General features: G+C 41.2%; 1 pseudogene; it reads right to left on the bottom strand.

The window, feature by feature from the left end:
- LOC147111755 (interleukin-18 receptor 1-like) overlaps window positions 1-14,236 on the bottom strand; it is a 34,926-nt pseudogene extending 20,690 nt beyond the window's left edge.
- Window positions 14,237-14,437: the final 201 nt, after the last annotated feature.

The raw sequence follows: 14,437 nt of genomic DNA, 5'->3' as shown, positions 1-14,437 counted from the left end.
CTGTCTCAAGTGGATGTAAAAGATCACATGGCACTATTTTGAGGAAGAGCGGGGGAGTTATCCCCAGTGTCCTGGCCAATATTTATCCCTCATTCAACATCACTAAATACAGATTATCTGGTCATTATCACGTTGCTGTTTGTGGGAGCTTGCTGTGCGCAAATTGGCTGCCACATTTTCTACATTACAACAGTGACCACCTCCAAAAAGTACTTCATTAGCTATAAAGTGCTTTGAGACGTCCGGTGGTTGTGAAAGGCACTAAATAAATGCAAGTCTTTCTTTCTTTCTAAAAATAGAAAAGCGGGGAATTGCAGCACATATTGAAATTGACACAGGGCCTATTTTCCAAAGCCCATGCTCCCTTTACACTAGTTGTGTACCTATAGTTCTGGTGCACAGGATCAGGTGCTTGTGTTAATCTAAACAGTGAGCAAAGGCAGGCTAATCAAACTTGGGGTGCATCACAGAGAATTCAATTTTATCCTCACTAACATCCATAGACACGCAGCGGCCACTGGGTAGTAATTAGAAGTGAAAACCCTGACTGATTCTTCCCTTCCCAGCAACAGCACTGAGCACCATTGCATCACTGTAAATGTTGCTCCAGCTGAGGCCAGCTAACCTTATATACACTTGACCGTGGCACTTTCTGACTTATATGGTTAGTATTACACTGGTCAGAAGAGTGAATAAAAAGGCATGAAATAGTGTTACAATTGTTCCAGCTTGGATTTACTATCCTATTACTATAGTGGGAGGATGGAATACCTTTTTCCAGAAGAATGATGGTACCGATTGCATTAGTCTCTGGGCAATCTAAAGCACAATTAAAAATTTGATTCAGATGCTCTGCTTTGATTCTGTTGAACACAAGCAGATTTATCATAGATGTTCTGTTGTCTTCAGTAACAATCCTAAAAGGCACAGAAGCATAAACATTTTATGATTTAAAATACTGAAAGGCGTCAATTAAACAAATAATTTTTATTTCAGCAAATAGCACAGTGGTGGAATGGTAGAAGACAACTATCATTGACAACAATAGTTAAAAGTCTAAGGCTTGCAACTCCCTGCCCACTCCTTCTCAAAGAATATGCGTGATAACTAGTATGTCATATTGACCATGATTGGAGAGTTGAATACAAAGGACAATCAACTTTCTATTACACAGAGAGATCCGCAGAAACACATCACCAAAATCACTGAAACCAAAATTATTGTCCGCATCACTTACAATCCAACAGTGGTATTATAATCAAACTGAGTTTAATTGAGTTTTCATAAAGTGTTTGACAAAGTTTTTCATGTGACACAAAGAATCTTAAGGCTCATGGAATTCTTAACAAATAATATAGATGGCTTAGCAACAGAAGACAGAGCGTGGTGATACAGTAAATAGAAAATCGCTCCTATTGTGTAGATGGGCTGAGACTGGGCAGATTAATCTTAATTGGATAAATGTGGATAAAAGCGATGGTAACTGTAAACATGTGTGTAACAGGAAATGCCCTATTTTCAGCTATTTATAGCAAGTGAAGTTGTGGGAGGGAAGACCATGGCAGAATAATTACATGTTTACTCTGGATGGAGCAGGCTTGATGGGCTTTTGCATTAATAAGAACAAGAATAAAATCCACTTTTCTCTATGGGTTTTCTTAAATTAATACAAAAATGATTGTTGACTATTTGCATCTAGTGATTGTCACCCTGCAGCATGATTTCTCACAAAATAACCGAGGGGTGAAATTAAACAATATACTGCACAATTAAGGGAGTCAATTATTGAACTCTGGAGGATTGAGAATATCACTTTCAATGATTTTTCTCGTGCAAACAATTAAGCATATGATAACAATGCACAGAATATAATTTATATCAATACATCTCTTACCTATTAGGAATTTCATAGACTGCATCATTTCCACTGATATTAAAAAAACTGTCTTTATAATTCCAATATAGTATGCAGAAGTCATTCATTTTGTAGCCAACAACAGCTTTGCATTCAATTTCTCTCTTTTCACCTAATAAACAAAAAATAAAGAAGCTCAATAATGTAAATGACTGTTTTTGTGTAGCCAGTAAAATAGTCATTTGCTTTTAACTAATTTCTTTCCTGTTCTAATAATCAAAATGATCACAAAAATAGTCATAGATTCCCTATCTCAAATGGACTAACAATACGCATTGGGACTGAAAACCCCAGGTCCTTCCAGAGGGGAGACAAATTCGGGCGGGGCCTTGCCCCAGAGTTTCCGTCTGGCCAAGAGCAGCAGCAGAGATTCTCAGCGGATGGCATCCTGGCTTAAGTGCCAGGATCACTGTCCTGCTGTTTTTGGTCCCAGTGTTTTAACATCTAAATGCTGCAAGAGAGATCGATTGCGATTTGGATATCGGAACACGTCTAGAGAGCAGCAGGGAATGAAAACTGGTGCCTGTAGAATGAAAACTGGTGCCAAAAATCCCGTCAATGGTGCAAATGCCTGCCCCTAATACTCAAGTGACCCCATTCTGGGAATTTGGGATAGGGTCAATATGAGGGCCAATGGGTGGGCAGAAATCCTGCCACGCTGCTCTTCCAGCAGTTCAGGAGCAGGACCACAATTTCTGGGCTGTCATCTTTATTCAGTTGCACTATTTTGAACTGTAGGTTAATTGTATCATTTGAAATAAATACCGTTGGTCATGATTATTTTATGGTATGATCATGGTTGGAAATAAAGAATGAGACCCTGAAAATCCATCTTTGTAGGGTTGTGTTTGGAGCATAATGGCAATACAACACAATTTGGAGCTAGTAATGGTCAGCGGGACCTGTTTCTACCACTGAACCACCTATTTTCCAATCCTAGAATCATACTGCACAGGAGGTCATTCGGCCCATTGTGCCTGTGCCAGCTCTTTGAAAGAGCTATCCAATTAGCCTCACTCACCTGCTCTTTCCTCATAGCCCTGAAAATGTTTCCTTTTAAAATATATATCCAATTCACTTTTGAAAGTTACTATTGAATCTGCTTCCACCACCCTTACAGGCAATGCATTCCAATTCTCCAAAGTTTTTGGTCTGAGCTGGAGATCCCAGTTGCTATGCTCACCGCTTCACCAGCTAATGAGTTGGTTTGATTAAGAAGTCAGAGTTCCCAGGATGTGTGACCCCATTATTATTAGATATATATAAACGAAGCACAGACTTCTCAGTAGCTGATCCAATCAGTGGAAGTGAATCTTTTAAAGCTGTTTACAGCATTGAAAGTGTTTGAACATTTCTTAGGTTTGCCTGCATCTTTGGACACAATTCTGTTTTGATTTGGGGAGCTACTGAACTGTATTCAAAGCTGTCTGAATGAGGGTCTCTCTGGTCTTCAGCCCATTTTCAACATCCACCTATAATAAGGGATGCCACTGAATATCCATGTCTAGGTATAAGTTTCCCCATGGGGATTTCCCTGTATGCTATATTAATGGGGGTGGAAGAGGAAGAGGAGATCAGAAGGTAGCAATGGAGAATGTTGCCATGTTATTCTGCAAACGATCGGTCAACAATATCATCATTGGGAGAGCTGGGGGGATTCATCTATTTTTGGATGACTCTCGGGTAGCAGCATGACAGGCTATTCGGTGCCATCATGTTGCTGATTTTCCCAAAGTTCAGGAGACAATAGATGGTACCCACACTGCGCTGCAGGTTCTTACATTGGAGCAATTACATTTCCTGAATAGAAAGGGATTGTTCTCCCTCAATGTTCAAATAAGTTGTGACTAGCTACAACAAATCCCATTTGCAGGCAGTTGTCACAATGCATTCATTATCAGGAACGCCAGCCTTCCAGTTCTATTCAGAATAGACAATGGAGAATCAAGATGGTTTCTAGGAGACTAGGTATATCCTTTGGTTCCATGGCTTATAATCCAATTTTGACTGCCAAACTCACCAGAACATCAATAAAATGTTCTGCTATCCCAAAAAACAGAAGCCACATATTAGGCAACTCCAGCTGCACTGTACTGGGTACATGTTCTGGGTGGCTACTCATTAACAGGATGGCAGATCTAATAGCTCCCACGAAATTCTGAAAGCCCTGAGAGTGTCTCCATTAATCCAGTCTGAAGGCCGGAATACAGGACTCTCTTAAGCCTCACACTCAGGACCTCCAGGGCTGCTGTCTGTGCTTCTGATAAGAAGGAAGCACTGGCTTGTCCTGGGATGCTGCTTTCGGAGCAGAAGTCTGTCAGCTGCCTTATGTTCAGGATCTCCTGTTTGTGGCCTGCCTCTCTCAAATATTGTGTGCCAGCTTCTCCCGACACAATAGTAACAGCAGTAGGTAAAACTAAACATATAAAGGCAATTCCCAGGTGACAACAGGCAGCTGAAATAATCGGAAGGACAGAGCTAGAAGGACCCAGTAACGTGAGAGGATAGTGTTGTAAGGGGCTAACTTGTGAGGGAGGGTTCCAAATAGAGGTTCCAGGTGGAAAAGTTAGAGACCGATTGAGCCGCAGTGCAATGTGAATGAAGACTCGTCATTCCATTCAAGGAGGAAGTGTGATCGATGAAGGGGGTCCAATGATGCCAAAGTGAAAATGGGAAGGTGACTGTTCTCCTCAGTTTGGCTGCCCTCAACATTAACATCTTGCAACACTGGTCCACTATCTAGGAATGATAAACATGGCACTCGCTCCACATGCGTCTGGTGGCTTCTTTGAATGGCTTCCTTCCCTGCAAGCCCAGCAGATAGTCTCTCATCTGTCTGACCTCATTGAGGAGAATCTGCATCTGAAAAGTTCTGGGCTTGTCTCCTTTTGTTTCCCCGTTCCTGATGCCTTCCTTGTGAGCCACCAGAGTGTGAGACAGAAGCCATTGTGACGTTGTGAGAAAACAATGGAATCCTTTGGCTAGACATCAATGTAGTTGAACGTTCTGACAAAAGCTGAAGGAGAAAACACACACCATGGCATACACCATTTATCTGCTGTGCCTCCAAGAACCTGCTGCCACAAGCAACATGTTTCCTCCCCCTCCCTCAATGACTTATTTCCATGTTGTATGGGAGCGGGGCTCTTGGTTTGCAAATGCATATTTAAATGAGCAGACCTCAGAAATTCTAGTGGGGTCAGCAGCACAAATCACTAGTGGATGTCAGTCCCAACCAGCTGGAGTAACAGGGATGCAAACCACAACACAGACTTTCAGGACCCGAATTATCTAAGAGCTTCTTACATATGATAGGAAATTTCTCCTTCTTACGAATATACAGCTCTCCTGATGACCAAATGGTTAAAGACACTTGCCTAGATCTTCTGAATGGTGTGATTTTAATGTAGGTGCTAACCCATTTAAAATAAATGGGTTTTTAAAATAAATGGGTTAAAGCCACTGTTAAGATAACATCAATCATAAAATCCAGTTTATTGTGCTACTAAGCCATATAGGCCGGAAGTTCCCGGGTTTGATTCTTGGTTAATGTTGTATTAGCTGATTTCAGCTGGGGCAGCAATTAGGCTGCTACAGTTGGTCTTTGTGCCCCTAGAATTGAATGGAAAAAATAGTCAGGGTTCTTGCTCCTGGTTGCTCTCCAGTCATTCCTGTTGGCAAATGCACATGAGTAGACAGGGAAAGAACAGGTGTGACTGTAATTCTTCTATCAGTCTTGACTCACATGAAGAATGGCTACCTGAGTAAGTTTATGGTGCCTATAGCATGAATAGTACCTTCAGCAGAAAAGGAAAGAAAATTGTCAGGGATGTTCTTTTATAAAGCTACTCTAAATTGTACATACCTAGTTCAACCTCAATTTGTTCCTTACCACCAGGATAAATTAATTTTGGTTTAAATGGTTCGACATACTCTGCGAAGAAAGAGGAACATGATATTTATTAACAGATCTTAATTTTTAATTAAAGGGCCATAATAATACAGGAAACTTTCGTTTAAACGAAGGTTAAATCTCCGGAATGCTCTATCCACCGGCAAAATTCAGGAGTCGGTTCAGATAACTTTTTTTACTTTTCGTTGCTTTTTTTCTCCATTCCTGGCTCTGCAAGCGTCTAGCTGAAGCTGTTGCTTAGCTACAGAGACACTTGCAAGCTGCGTCGACTGTTTTGAAGCTGTTGCTAAGCAACAGGGTTTGTTGCTAGATACGGAGCTCAGAAGCTCCGTATGTTTTAACATTGGTGCTGGTTTCTCCGGCAGTGTTGATCGACTGGCACCAGCTCTGTCCCGTCAGTGCCGGATACCAGAAAGTTTCCTGTAGATTTAAAAAGAAAACACTGGGGAACAAACAAAAGGCCTAAAATTCTGAGGGTTCCACCACTCTTCCATTGCAAGTGTGGTGAAGGGGAATCCCGTCCACCCATGCACCAAGACGCAGACCCGTCCCAAATTGCAGGAATGGGGTCATTTGCATAATTGGTCTCCGATTCTCTCTTGTAAGATGAGTTGTCCACAGCCACTTCATTAGAGATGACTGAGGGCCTTCCGGGCCAAAGAAAAAATACTTACAAAAGTCTTCAGCTCTGAGGGGAGCCATTCTGCCTCCATAGAAAAGGTAATCAATTACCTATGGATCAATTATCCTAGTTTGGGTGCAGAACTCACACCGGCTCTCAGCTGGCAAAAGTTTCACTGAAGCCTTATAATGCTATCCTGGGCAGAATTCTTGGAGTAGCGTGGGAGCTCTCTTAAATACACTCTCTTCTAGAGGCATGTGGAATAATTGCATTCTTCCCACCCCAATGGAACCGGGTCAAATCCAGTCCGCATTGGGTGATCTCTACCCTTGGCCTCAACTGAAATTTCAGCCCAATATATTTCCATAAATCAAAAGGTTCTCTTGAATTAAAATGTTATTGGAGAAAAGCCGAGCAAACCACCCTAACCTTCCTCTAAAAGCAGCAGATATCACACATATATTCCTCAGTAGCTAACATTACTATGCCCCTGTCCTGCAGTTGAATGAGATAGTTTTATGGTAATTATTAAAATAGGATTCTAAAATAGGAAATATATTCATTTTGCTTGAAATTTGGTGACACCAATAAAGGGCATTAGTTCAATGGACGTATTGTTCCTCAGATTTTTATTGCATTTGAAAGAAGCAGAAATGGTTAAGAAGTTGAAGGGTCTCACCCTGTGTTTCACTCACAAGAATCCATCATGTGTCCATGTTGCTGACATCTGGCAACATGGACACAAAAAGGTAATGAAGTAACAACAACTTTAGATTTGATACAAACAAGAGAGATCTTTTTATCAAAAACCTGAGACCATGACATTGGCCATCTCAGTTTTTTCCTCATTTTATTCACTATAATCTAACTCCCTCTGAATTTGTAGCACTCCATTCCTTCAGTTTTAACCCCAACATCATTAGCAAACCTGGGGGAAGGGGTTGCTGTTGTTGAATGTTTGACCGACCTCTACTTGGTTGAGGCTGAATGGAAACTCTCCGATTAATCAATCTCTCTCTCTCTCTTTGGTTCCTGACTCCACTAACAGACACCAAATCATTATTTCCCAGACTGTTACTGATCTCACCTCTTCTGGAGATATTCCCCACCACTGCCACCAGCCTCCTAGTTCCTCAGCCCCACACAGCTCGTTTTTACCTGTTCCCAAGATATACAAACAGGACTGTCCTGGTAGATAGCGGTAATCTGCATCAGGCCGCCGGCACCTGCAAGAGCCCCTCAGTGGTGGCTGTCCCAGCCAATTTGTCCTTCTACGGTGGAGCAGAGTTCTTCTGAGGCCCAAATGAACTAAAGGAATTCTTTTTTTTAAGTTTCCAGCTCCCACTGGGGCCACTCCAGCTCATGCCAGAATGTATTTTGCATAATTGAAATTGTCAGTTGGGTACTCTTTAATGATACATTTAAAAAATCTATGTTAAACTATACCTTTGGCTGTCAGTTTCAGTATTCGTGTAATATTATATTGTACTCCACCATTTTCTAGCAGGAGTACACACAAGTAATATCCAGAACTCTTTTCTTCCACTTTCTGAATGGTGTACGTAGTCCCTGTGTGGACATTATCCTTGCAGTCCTGAAAGATACAAGAACTTAATGGTGGTATTTTTCACCTGCATCATCTGGGTGGCTATCTGGTGGAGCTGATCTCTCGCCCATTGTAGAAGACACCCGATTTTCATCCCTTTGATTTTAATGAGATGCAAATTGAGCAGGTTCTACAACAGGTGAGTGATCCACTCTTCCAGATTGTCATCCAGGTGGCGAAGGTAAAATTTACACCCAATTATTTTCTTAATATTCTCATGAACTGTACTCCCTAGATATGCATCATACATTTAAATAGTCAGAGGTACAACTGATGGAGGGACTTTTCCAAATGCTCCTCTGCCTCACAGCAGATTAATACAACTTACTTAACACGGAGAGAGCCTAACTCTTATGTTTCCTTTGTTTGACAAACTGGAATTTGTCTTTTATAATGCATTATATTTATGATGCTCTACTGTATTCTCAGTTTTAATATTTAATAAATTAAAGCTGTCATTTATATTTTAAATATATTTAAGAATGTTACTTTCATGATTTGAGTACTTTGATAATTTTGACTATCCTTTTAAATAATCTCTATATACTTACAAGGATTATGGAATTAACTCAAGATTGCAATTAGTGTCACTTCCATCCTGTCTATTTGAGTCTGCTTGAGTAACAGGCACAATGGTGGAGATGACACGCCTGCTGTCATATGAAACAGATGAAACTGCAGGTCCACTCAACCTGCCAACTTTCATAATGTTGGAACTGCTGAGTAGCAATACTGCTGCATTTAGAATTAATTTCAAATTTAAATTTTAAATGACTACTTGCATCTTTAGCAGATTGTTAGTTATAGAATTACAATGATAATAATTCTATCGTCAACAATGGAACAATAAAGAAGGAACGATGGAAGGAAGGAAAGATGGAAAGAAAGAAGGAAAAAAGGAAAGAAAGAACGAACTTGCATTTATATTGCACTCATCCTCAGAATGTTTCAAATTACTTCACAGTCAATGAATTATTTTTGAAGTGCAGTCACTCTTGTTATGTACAAATGACCACAATTCTTTTAATAAATGTATTTTTACTACTGCAACTACAGTATTGTCATCTCTTTTACTGAAAATATAGGTGCTTTTTAAACCTTTATTTGGGGGTATTTCCATTTATTTAAAAAAATGTAACAAATATTTTTGTAAAACTTCAGCACATGTATTATTAATTAAAGTAATTTAAAGCCTTAAAAATCAAGTCAAATCTATAAGATATATAAGTCCACAAAAGTATGAAAGTGTTCATACCTTCAGCCATATAATATTTTCTTCCTTGCTACTATAATCTTCTAGTTTTGGACAGGGCAACATAACTGATCTTCCAACATATTGACTAAAAGAATACATGCTTTTATAACATGATCCTTCATTCTTGTGTACTTTCAAAGATGTATCTGCACTTGTAATATTATAAGTTCTATTCCTGTAAACAGAAAATAAACACCAGAAATTTAGCAATATTATAATTACTATTAATGTGCGATCACAAAAGAAACCAGCATTTATCCTTCATTGTTTGAAAATATTTTTGGATGTTTCTTTCTGCCTATTCCTGTTCCATATACTGTAAAGCAGGTCTAATTCATCCACAGTGGCCCTGTATTAACTCAGGGCCGGGAAGCAAGTGGGGTGGGGAGGGACAGGATTTCTCGACGGGAAACCCGGAAGTATGAGTTTCCTGGACATCCTACAGAAATAAACCACAGGCTATCTTTTCAAGTTTTTTCAACAGGTTTCCCTGCAGACAGTCAGCCAGATTGACATCGCGGGTGTGGGGGCGGAAGGGGGACGGTGTGGGTCGGACATGGAGGGGAGAGGTCAGGCATCAGGGCGAATTGGACATCACAGTGGGGTGGGGGTGAATCGGACATTGTGGGGTGCGGGGATCCAATTTTGTGGAGGTAAGCTTGTTGAGCCTGGAGGAAACCCTCCTGCTCCTCCTGGCCCACAAGCACTGTAATAAAGGCACTTACCTCATGGATCCGGCCATTCTCGCTTCCTTTTACCTGCTGTGACTCCCGAGGTCCAGGAATCCCAGCCTCCATGAGTTAAAAGTAAAAATGCTGTTAAAATGGAGGCTCGCAGCCTTCTTAAAAGTTTGCAGTGTAAGTTTTACCTACCCACCCACGCCCAACCCACCCGTCCTTGCAGGGGTTAGAACTCCCCCCAGTATATTTTGTGCAACCAGGCACCTTGAATAAAGCATGCAAATAAATTTTCACAAAATCACCAGTCAGCAATATTTTGCTCCTGTATATCAAAAATGCATCAAACTACAAAAAGCCCCAACACCATTCTAGACTCACAACTGAAAGTCTCCTCCACATTCTTGAAAAGGAAGGCATAGTGCAATTTATGTATTTCTGCCTCGCCCCAAATACTATTAAAGATAAAAACAAATTTCATAGGACTTGAGCGATGCACAAATACAGCAAAAATATATTTACCATAAGTTTCACAGTCCCACAATCATTATGTCATAACACCCTGGCTGTTGACAATAATCTTTTTATCCTAGCATGTGCATTGGCAAAAGATGGGTTGACAATCACAAAGATCACTGAAGGTGAGGGAGGCCATTTGGCCCACCCCGCTCATCCTTCCATAGAAACCTACAATTCCTCATCACAGAATCCAACTCTCTGCAATAATTCCAGATCTTTTGTTACCACTATGTTACCCAGAAGGCCATCGCAGACATTATTCACTTGCTGTGTGAGGAAGTGTTTCCTGACTTCAGTACCGTACTTGCCACTTACTAGTTTGTATCTAAGTGCCAGTAGAACCTCTCCTCACAAAAATGAGTTAAAACAGTCCAAAAATGGCTGACATCAAAATACTTACCTGTGCCCTTTAGATCAGTTACCGCCACAGCGGATTTCCTAGAAATGCTGCACATGAATTCCCTATCGACATCTTTTACAAATAACATCCTTCGAGTCCAAATTAACCTGCAAGACATCCCTGTCCCCTAATGCATACTTAAATGAAGCATCTGCCTGTTTGAGAAATGGCTTCCAAGGTAGCTGGTACCCACCCAAAAGAAACTGCACTGCAGTGCAAAATGGCTGGAGCTCCGATGGGACAGAACACCTGCTAAATTCTGCTACTAGTCACCTGACTTAAGCTGCTCCAACAGGTGTATGTGTGGAAAATCTAAGCTGTGGTGTGGGTTATTGGTCTCATAGCTACTTACAAGACAGAACAAGAATATCTTCCAGCGTCATTCACAAATACAGGCCAAAATGCTAACGAGGTTCCTTCAAGCTTAATTCTGTCTGTTTTTCCTAAAAGCTCCACACGACCATCTTTGGAACTGTCTTTGAACCAGGTGACATTAAATCCGTGTGTTTGAAGGTCACTCAGGACAAGTGGAATGGACGCATTGCACAGTCTACACCTTAAACGGACATGCTCCCCTTGAAGAGCAATGACTTCTGTTGACCCATATGGAGGACACTCGTGAATCAGATCTCCTAAAACCAAAAGTAGAACATCTTTGTTAGAAACAACAGTAAGGTACTAGGATCGGCACATAGATTTTGTTTACACAGCTTCAATCTTTGTACTTTTTACTGTGAGATTATGTCAGTCGAAGATTTTTCATTTAAAGCTTATTTTGGCAGTGCTAAATGCAAAATGTACAATAACAGATTTTTTCTTTTGATGCAAATTTCCTCCAGGAGGTGATCACTCTTTACTAGTGTAGCATTCTACAGGCACCAGTTGAGTGTCAACAGGCTATTCTACCACAGGGGCATTATAGCCAAGTTCAATCAATGCCTCATTTGATATTTACATGGGCTCTTCGAGCAAGAGTGATTGGATTTGATTAGGAGCAGGAAATTACATTTTTCCCTCCTTAAGATCTTAAGATAAATGATAGTTTTCCGACTGCTGCTCTAGTTGAGATCAGCTAACTGTTCCTGGACCATCCTGATCTGTATAGCTCAGCTAGTCACTGGGTAAGTGCAGAGAGCATCAGAAAATATGGGTTGTATTGTAAACAAATGCTGAAGGCACCATTGGCACTGCACTAGGACACTAAGGCCGAGAAATTTGATGGCACCTAAGCGTTCAGTATGGTGCATGCTGGAAGTCCCATATTGGATTAGGCTCCTCTGTAGGCGTCTAGAGTACACACCAGAATGATTTAGGAAGCTCAATATAATATTTAATAAGGGTCCCACGCTTATTCTAGGACCCTTTTCTGGAATCAGCGCTTGATCTGGCATGTGATAAACTCACTCAACAACTTGTGGTGGTAACAGGCAGCAAGGACCCTTCAGCAGTGCTAAAGGGTTCATCCACTAAATACAGGTTAGTTGCTGGTTTGTCCTTTCAGGCTGCTGCTTAACTTCTGGGCATTTTTTGACCTATTTTCTCACTTCTGTCACTGATTCTTGACTTCTGAGAAGAGGTTTTTGCTGAGACTGCACTGCTTTCAAAACAGTTTCACTGCAGTCATGGGTGGTCTGGTAGGTCTGCCTTTGTGGCTGAAGGACAAGAGGGAACAGCCAAGAAGATGGGTGAGAGCAGGAGCAACTGGGAGTAGATGGAGGAGGAGGGCACAACTCGAGCCTTGAACCAGGGCATGGACAGCACTGCCTGTGGCTGTCAAGGTCACTGTGGCCCTTAACTTTTATGCAACAGGCTCCTTCGAGGCTGCAGCAGGTGACATCAGTGACATCTCCCAGCTTGCAGACTACCATTGTAACAGGGAGGTCACCGAGGCTCTCTATGCCAACCCTTAGTGTCTGTCTTCTGTGCTCATTTATCTATCCTAATGCTCCAACGCAGCATCTGAGAATCTATTGCACCATTTGGACTACTTCCAGCTATTTTCTTTAATCTGGGAAGTTTCCTTGTTATCTGCTGCCAGAGTGCACCTCCCCTTTAAGAGGTGCACTCTAGCCACCTTTAAGTGGTGTCAAAATGGCCAACTTCCTACCCTCGCCCCCAACAGGCGTGCAGCCAATGATAAGCGTGCATAGTGCTGGCTGCACACCTGTATCATTTTAATGAGGTCCCAGTACAAATTTAACGTGGCCCCTGAGAACTCGCGAACAGGCGCGTGCACTGCGATCCCTGCCCCCTGAGTGCCCATTTTCGGGCACAATCGAATTTCTAGTATTAATTACAATCTGACTCAGACATCATATTATTGACATGGGAGATGGAAATGTTACAATAGTACAGCAGGAGGTCCCTGCCTGCAAATAGGGTTAAGGCACATTGCTGAAGTAGACTATAGGGAGTTTTACTATCTATTTCTACCTGATCTGTGTGATGTTTGCTGACAATCAGTGGACAAAGTGGAAAGTTGTTTCATTCTACATACCTTACCTTAATCAGTAAAAAAAGTCACCAAAAATATAATTAATAAAAAGAAACCAGCCATTGGCCACTCATTCCTCCTGGGTATGAGAGTCCATCATTTTCTTCTTACACAGTATATACATTCCAATGATGCAGCACCACCATTATATCATACAACAGTGATCATATTATGGCTTGGATGAAATCTGCAATGTGGCAACTTTTTATATTGAGAATTGAGATTCATGTCTTCTATAATACCTACCCTGTTTCCTTGATCCCTTTCCAACTCAGATCCTGACCACTCAAATACACTTCCTCTGGATTAACATTGTCAAAAAGAAAGCCATGCTGTTTGATTCCCTGTCAGACACTTTACATCTTAGCCCTGATTCCAGACTGTTCCCCAGTTGCTTGCTCAGGAACATGAAGTCTCTGGAATGGGCACACTTTAATTGTTTCCTCATCTCCCTCTGCTTCATGAACCTGATGATGCACAACTTCAGTGTTCTGTTTGAGCCTGAGCTGAGCTTCAAGCCTCATATCTTATCCTTCAACAAGAATATCAAAGCTCATCTCTGCTACTTCGCCCACCTGCATCCATACCTCACCCTCACTGCTGTTGAAACCATCAGCCATGCCTTTGTCACCTCCAAGCTGATTTTGCCAATACTATCCTCACTGGTCCCATCTACATAAAGACCCAATTCATCCAAAGCTCTGCTGCCTGCATGCTATTACATACTAACTCCTGCTCAGTTATCTCCCCACTTTCAAAAAGCCTCCTCAAAACCTGTCTCTTCGTCTATGGTCGCCTTTCCTAATTGTTCTTGTAACTTCTGCTCATCATCCATTTCCTCCTCTCCCTTTTGTGAAGCATTTTAGGATTGTTTATTGCATCAGAGGTGCCATAAAATGGAAGTTTTCTTGTATTTCATACTGTACAGTGTTACAAATTAAAGTAAGATTATAAAATGAGCGTAACAGGGCACGTTTAGTAGAACGCAATTGCGGCAGCAAAATGTGTAAAGATGAAATGTACTAATTATTCTATG

This window comes from Somniosus microcephalus, chromosome 10 (assembly GCF_052327205.1).
Source record: "Somniosus microcephalus isolate GS21.2 chromosome 10, FLI_Smic_1.0, whole genome shotgun sequence".
Taxonomy (NCBI): Eukaryota; Metazoa; Chordata; class Chondrichthyes; order Squaliformes; family Somniosidae; genus Somniosus; species Somniosus microcephalus.
The sequence above is the reverse complement of the archived record's forward strand: the minus strand, read 5'-3'. Positions and strand labels throughout refer to the sequence as shown.